The following is an 8,303-nucleotide window of genomic DNA, read 5'->3' on the forward strand; positions in this document are numbered from 1 at the left end:
AACACTTATACCTTATGGATGAGTTAGGGGATTTTTCCAAGAAAATTCTTATATAACCTATTCCTGTCCAAACCCTTTTGTAAGATGGTATCTCCAGTTACTTCTATCACCTCTACACTTATTCATATTAAATGCTATAAAACTAATGTCATTTCATGTTTCATACTACCTTAGCAATCACTTAGAAAACCAAATCCTCCAAATGCAAATTTTCCCTCTTTTTATGAGATCCAAACTTAAGAACACATTTTCTTCTGCTTCTCATCATACTAAGGAAAAGGACTAAGGCAGTGAGCATGTCTTACTCAAAAAAAGCTTTATATTTTCATAAACTCTCCAAAAAGACGTTTCCCTGAAGTTCTAGGAAGAAAACTTCTAAATATTTTTATCTACCTCTGTACTTCCAAAAAGTACGGCCTATGAATATAAAAGTGATTCCAAAATAGCAATTAAGATCCTTAAATGCTGCTGATAGCAATGTAAAATGGTACAACCACTTTGTAAAATTGGCAAGTTTCTTTAAAATTTGAACTTACACCTACCATGTGACCCAGCCTAGGCATTTACTCAAGAGAAATAAATGTCTAGGTCAATACAAAGATTTGTAGGCAAATGTTCACAGCAGGTTTATTTGTAATATACAACACTCCTCAAATGTCCATCAACATATAAATGAATAAACAACTTGCCGTATAGGATAAGTGGAGTAAGGATAAGTACAGTGGACATACTCAGTAATAAAAAGGGAAGAACTATTGATATAGGCAACAGTATGAAAGAATCACAAAATAATTATGCTGAATGAAATAAGCCAGACAAAAACAGTACACACTGTATGAGTCCATTTATAGACAAATTCTAGAAAAAGCAAATTAATCTACAGTAACAAAAAGCAGATCAGGCCGGGCACGGCAGCTCACGCCTGTAATCCCAGCATTTTGGAAGTTCGAGGCAGGTAGATCACTTGAGTCCAGGTGTTTGAGACTAGCCTGAGCAACATGGCAAAACCCTGTCACTACAAAAAATTAGCCAGGCATGGTGGCACATGCCTGTAGTCCCAGCTACTCAGGAGGCTGAGGCGGAAGGATTACTTGAGCCCAGAAGGCAGGGGCTGCAGTGAGCCAAGAAGAAGAAAATTGAGGGGGAATGGGAGAAATCTGCACTATCTTGTTTGTGGTGTTTTCACAGATGTATACATCTGTTAAAACTCAAAGTGCACACCTTAAATATGTGCATTTTATTGTATGTCAATGAAGCCTGAACAAAGGTGAAAAATGCCTTCACACTGCTGTAACACTGATGATACATTACGGAAGTAAGATCTAGCAAATTCTCAAATCATGTAACTTCTCCTACATTAACTAAATATAAAAAAAAATCACTAAATAAAAATGAATTAACACTCTATCATAGAAGACAAAAGAGACACTGAATATAATTTTTGACAAACTGGCTGGCTTGTAATTACCCATTAAGCTACATACACAAAACTCATAAATAAAGAACAGAATAGCAAAAAGTTAGATTAAAATCTTTTAAGTGCTTCATTCACATTGCTTTTAAGTTTACATTTTCAGTATGCTGAAACGTGAACCACTAGCATTATATTTTATTTAACAGCATTACTCCATCAAGGCTATTCTATCAGTGACCTTTACTGTCAACTACCCACTTTCTTTCTAGGTGCAATTTAATGCAGTAATCTGAAACAAGAGTTATGCACTTTTATTTATAACAGGCATCATCTTTGCATCTTTCATTAAAGAAAAACTGGCTCATGAGTTTTCTATTACTATCTCAGGTGCCATAAGTCCAATTAATTTTATCCATCAGATAGAAAAAGTAGCCAATTGAAGGTTTAGAAAACTATTTTCATTTACTTTTATGTATTATTATTTTTAGAGACAGGGTCTCGCTCTGTTGCCCATGCTGGAGTGTAGTGGCGCATTCATAGCTCACTGCAACCTCACACTCCTGGGCTCAAGTGATCTTCCCATCGCAGCCTCCCAATTGGCGAGGACTACAGATGCACACCAACACGCTTAGGTAACTTTTTTGTAGAGATGGGGTCTCACTATGTTGCCCAGGCTGGTCTCAAACTCCTAGTCTCAAGTGATCCTCCTGCCTTACCCTCCCAAAGTGCTGGGATTGCAGGCATGAGCCACCATGCCCAGCTGAAAATTATTTTTAAAATCTTAGCGTTTTAAGTAACAGTTAAACTAGTTCATATACAGTGAGACTCTAATAATAATCAGTAAGTTTGAATATCCAAAATGTTTCCCTAATGGCAGCTATAGTAGAATACAAGCAGTCTTGTATGCAAACATCTTAGAAAGGCTTTTGTCCAGCCCAAGCATTGATAGTCATGTGATCTTTAGAAAGATCATAAACCTAGCTCCCTACCTTTACCACCAGCTACATTAATACACACACAAACTTATATATATACATATATATTTACATATACATACATACACACACACACACACAAACACACACACACATATGCCTTTATGCCTTTTGAGGAACAAACAAGAAACCATATTTAAAGAGAATAAGTCGAAAAAGAAAGAAACTGCAAATCTACAACGGCCATAGATTCCCTCCTTCATTTAAATAAGTATTAAATAACTACCCACCATGTGCCAGGTGCTTGTGATTCTCCAGGAAAATAAAGAGAGGAGAGAGGGGGGATAAACACACAGGCAAGAGAAAATTTCAGGGGTAGTGGAAGGAATGTGCATTATCTTGTTTGTGGTGTTTTCACAGATGTAAAAGTCAAATTGTACACTTTAAATACAAGCATTCTACTATATGTCAATGAAGCCCCAATAAAGCTCAAATTTTACAGCGATTAATGGTTACGCTACCCTTGAGGAGAGTTCACACCTTTTGAATGATACATCTTTGAAGAAATGCACTAAAAAGCAACTGGAGTTTCCCCAAAGATAGAAAAAATGGCCAGTATGTTACAGCGACACCGACTAGGGGCAAGAAATATGGTCAAACTGACAATGACCGTCGTAGAAATTAGGCCAAATTGAGATCTTAACAGGAAAATAAAAGACCAAGAGAGTATTGCAGACATAACTAAGAGAGATGTCCAGCCTATATATTTCAGGCAAGAAAACGGAATTATAGCCTCAATCATCATGTTCATGAGAGAATGGACCTTAGGAGATTAAGAAAATCATGTTTTAACAAAATGAAATGATCTATCATGTAGAAAGAAATTTCTTTAGAAGCAAGCTAATAAAATCTATGCTAGACTATTTCTAAGAAACACTATTTGCAAAAAAAAAAAAAAAAAAAAAAAAACTGCACATCTCAAAGCAAGAACCAATGAATAACAAAATAAAAGTATGATCTAAAAAACAATAACAAGGGCAGGCAAGGTGGCTCACGCCTGTAATCCCAGCAATTTGGGAGGCCAACGCAGGTGGATAGCTTGAGCTCAGGAGTTTGAGACCAGCCAGGCCAACATGGCAAAACCCCGTCTCTACAAAAAATACAAAACTTAGTGGGCATGGTTGCGTGTGCCTGTAGTACCAGCTATTTGGGAGGCTGAGGTGGGAGGATGGCTTGAGTTCAGAAGGCAGATGTTGCAGTGAGCCAAGCCTGTACCACTGCAATCCAGCTTGGGCAACAGAGCCAGACCCTGTCTCAAAATAAAAATAAAATAAATAACAACAACAAAAAACCCCTATAGTTGGAAACACCAATTGCTGTCTTCTTTTTCATACCACAAAGGGAAAACTTCTAACATATAGCCAAGAAACTTCAACAATGTAAAAACTTAAGTAGGCCGGGCGCGGTGGCTCAAGCCTGTAATCCCAGCACTTTGGGAGGCCGAGACGGGTGGATCACGAGGTCAGGAGATCGAGACCATCCTGGCTAACACGGTGAAACCCCGTCTCTACTAAAAAAATACAAAAAACTAGCCGGGCGAGGTGGCGGGCGCCTGTAGTCCCAGCTACTCGGAGGCTGAGGCGGGAGAATGGCGGGGAACCCCGGGGGGGGGGCTGCGTGGGGGGAAACCCCCCCACCCCCCCCCCCCCGGGGGCCCAAGGCGGACCCCCCCCCAAAAAAAAAAAAAAAAAAAAAAAAAAAAAAAAAAAACTTAAGTAAAGAAGGCAGCCAATTTCCCTTTCAAAGAAATGAGAAAGGTGGCATAATAAGATGTGTCTAAGCTGAATGGACCCTATATTCAGATTGAACCAAAGATAAAATACTAAGTACACTCAAAATAATGTAGTCAAAGGGGTAAAATGTCCCATAATCTATCCAAAATAAAATCGTTTGGCTTAAGGATTTATCTTGTTTTTAATGTTACTCTGGTCACTTGAGAGACTGAAAAGGCAAAGACTCTCACTCTACCCTTCCCTAGCCAAATCTATACCCTTTGACACCAGGCAACAAATGAAGGTCTTGAGGTTTGATGATGAAAGCTCTGGTTCTGTGAGCGAAGGTAAAGGGGTTAGAGCCTAGGCCAAAAAGGTCTTAGAACACTAAAACCTAAAACCAGGAAGAACCATTTTCATTCTCTAAAGCTACGCTCAAATAAGCTAGCTCCGTAATTAGTTGTTAGGCAGAACTTTTGATTTAGAGCAAGAATCAGCACTGCGGCTTGTGGGTTAAATCCATTTGGCTGTCTGTTTTCGTAAATAACATTTTATTGGCACACAGTCACATTTATTTATGTACTATCTATAGCTGTTTTTATACAACAATGGCAGAATTAAGTAGTTACAACAGAAACCATACGGTCCACAAAGCTGAAAAATATTTACTATCTCACCCTTTATAGAAAACACTTGCTGACCACTGATTTAGAAGAAAGGAAAGGAAAGAACACTTAGCAACCACTTGTTTTTATTATATATATTTAAAGTGTACAGCATGATGCTCTGATTTTTTTGAAGGGCATCCAAAAGAGTTCTTACAGTTTAGTTCAGCAAACAAAGGAGTCCACCTGTGATATCCTTTCCTCTATTTCTGAAAGATTTTTTTTGCCATCTTCAAGCAATGGTCACTTGTATGGTGTCTATGACTTGGCAGCTCAACAGTCTACTGTACACTATTCATTACTATTTAATAAGTTGTTCAAATTTAGTGTCAGATCACAATCACCATGCAGATGCACAATGGTTCTGCTTCCTTGTTTGCACATGCACTAAATAGCCCCAAGCTATCTGGCAGAATATAAAAATGTTGATGTGCCAAAATTTTTTAGGGGCAAAAAACTGCCTTTTTTTTTTTTTTTTTTTTTGAGACACTGTCTCACTCTGTCACCCAGGTTGGAGTGCAGTGGCGTGATCTCAGCTCACTGCAACCTCCACCTCCTAAGTTCAAGTGATTCTCCTGCCCGAGCCTTCAGAGTAGCTGGGATTACAGGCACGTGCCAACATGCCCAACTAATTTTTGTGTTTTTAGTAGAGACAGGGTTTCACCATGTTGGCCAGACTGTTCTCAAATTCTAGACCTCAGGTGATCTGCCCACCTCAGCCTCCCAAAGTTCTGGGATTACAGGCTTGAGCCACCGCATCCAGCCAAATAACTGTCTTTTAACTAAAGGATGATAAGTAAGGATTTATCCTGGTCAGACCAAGTACCCTGAAAGTATGTGCACCTAAAATGTATACTGCCCAAACTAGGTATCAGTTTCTGACACTGGCTGGTGAAGGAGGTATTACCTGTCTAGACTGTTCCTAAACAGAAAACAATGGGAACAAACACAGAGAAACCCATCCAAAGAGGCCATGAAAAATAGGATGCTGGTCAGTGAGCTGTTCTGGACAGATATGACAAGGCCTGGATGAAGTCTGCACTAAGAGGGACTCCAATAAATGCTAACAACACTGAAAGAATAGTCATTGGAATTGAAATTTCAACCTCTATTTTCACATCAATGAAAAGTTTCATTCAGGCTGGGTGTGGGGGTTCACGCCTGTAATCCCAACACTTTAGGAGGCTGAGTCAAGTGGATCACTTGAGGCCAGGAGTTCGAGACCAGCCCAGCCAACTTGGTGAAACGTCGTCTCTACTAAAAACACACACACACAAAAAAAAATAGCTGGGCATGGGAGGCCCACACCTGTAATTCCAGCTACTCGGGAGACTGAGGCTCGAGAATCGTTTGAATCTGGGAGGCAGAGGTTGCAGAGAGCCAAGATCGTACCACTGCACTCCAGCCTGGGCAATGAAGCAAGACTCTGTCTCAAAAAAATAAAAGTTTATTTCTCAGACAATTAAAGGGAGGAGGAAATCACCTAGTCAGAGATAAACAAACACTGAGACAGGGAGATGAACTTTCTAAAATTCTCCATGTCAGGAAAAAGAGGCTAAGAGTCAGTATAGATTATACGAGAATAGATGAAATATTCATTCCTTTTATACCCAGTAATTATTTATCACCTACATACCAAGTATTAAGGATAAGGTACTGGCCGGGCGCAGTGGCTCACGCCTGTAATCCCAGCACTTTGGGAGGCCGAGGCGGGCGGATCACGACGTCAGGAGATCGACATCATCCTGGCTAACACGGTGAAACCCCGTCTCTACTAAAAAACTACAAAAAATTAGCCAGGCGTGGTGGTGGGTTCCTGTAGTCCCAGCTACTCGGGAGGCTGAGGCAGGAGAATGGCATGAACCCGGGAGGCGGAGCTTGCAGTGAGCTGAGATCACGCCACTGCACTCCAGCCCGGGTGACAGAGCAAGACTCTGTCTCAATTAAAAAAAAAAAAAGAAAGGATAAGGTACTAAACAAAACCCCAGTCCTCACAGAGCTTACATCACAGGGGAGGGGAAGAGGTACAGAGCATATTATATTGTGATATGTGCAAAAAAGAAAAATAATCAGGGAATAATAGGGAGTTTTGACAGGGGTGGGCAGGGAAGGCTTCACTAAGAAGGTGACATTTGAGTACTACTTGGTGGGTCAGAATATAGGTTTAGCCCAATAAATCAAATTGTTTATACTCATAGACTGTCCATATACCTCATGAGCTTACAATTGTGTTACACTGTTTTTCAGAAATAGGATCATAGCCTGTTCTCCCTGAGAGCAAAGTTCAAGAAAAGTAAGTAGTGTACATTTTCTAGTAAGATAAAAGCACACCTTCAAGAAAATCCCTCTTTGAAATGTTCCCAAAATAACGAAGGAATAAAAAGGTATAAACTCACAAGAAATAGAAGAAACAGATGTCAACAAAAAAGGATATAAAGTAAAAAAAAAAACATAGCACAGAATTTTTATGTGGGGAATACTATCTTAAGTAAGTACATGACAGGATACAAGGAAAGACAAACTTACAGCAAAGCAGCACTGACAAGCTTCTCAAGCCAGATCAAAAAACACTCAGGAAAGTGTGGTGCCTACCCTAGAAAGAACAGAAAGGGGCTGGGCACAGTGGCTCAAGCCTGCAATCCCAGTACTTTGGGAGGCCAAGGCGGGCGGATCACCTGAGGTCACGAGTTTGAGACAAACCCGGCCAACATGGTGAAACTCCCATCTCTACTTAAAATACAAAAATTAGCTGGGTGTGTTGGCAGGCTCCTGTAGTCCCAGCTACTCGGGAGGCTGAGGCAGGAGAACTGCTTGAACCTGGGAGGCAGAGGTTGCAGTGAACTGGGATTGTGCCACTGCACTCCAGCCTGGCTGACAGAGTGAGACTCCATAGAAAGAAAAGACAAGACAAAACAAGACAAAAAAACGAACAGAAAGGAACTAAGGAACCACCACAGGAAGGTTTCTAAAAATGAGTCACAGCCACACAGGTAAGCAAGAGTCCCACAGCCCAAGGGGGCCACCCATCTTGATGTTAAATTGACAACTGGAAGAAACAGCAAAGAAACTAGAACAGCTGCCAGAACTAGATTAACTTCAAAGAAAAGGGTATTTAAACAAAAGGCTATTTAGTCGGGCACAGTGGCTCATGCCTGTAATCCCAGTACTTCGGGAGGCCAAGGCAGAAGGATTGCTTGAGCCCATGAGTTCAAGACTAGCCTGGGCATAGCGAGACCCCATCTCTTAAAAAAATAAATAAAATTTTAAAATAAACTAAAAGCTACTTACTTGCTGGTAAGAACAAGGGTGACTATAGTAAATCTAGTTTTAATTGGATTCCTACACAAAGCACCAGAGGAAGGAGATAAGGATTGGAACACCTTCTCCCTCTTTCTTAGTCATACATAAACTCCAAAAAACAGAGAAAGAATCAAGAAGCTGATGATAAGCACCCCTAAGATATAACTAGTGAGGCACAAAATATGACTCCTCTGGCAGGTCTCAAGACCCAGGTACC

Source organism: Rhinopithecus bieti, unplaced genomic scaffold, assembly GCF_001698545.2.
Source record: "Rhinopithecus bieti isolate Rb0 unplaced genomic scaffold, ASM169854v2 scaffold_82279, whole genome shotgun sequence".
Lineage (NCBI taxonomy): Eukaryota > Metazoa > Chordata > Mammalia > Primates > Cercopithecidae > Rhinopithecus > Rhinopithecus bieti.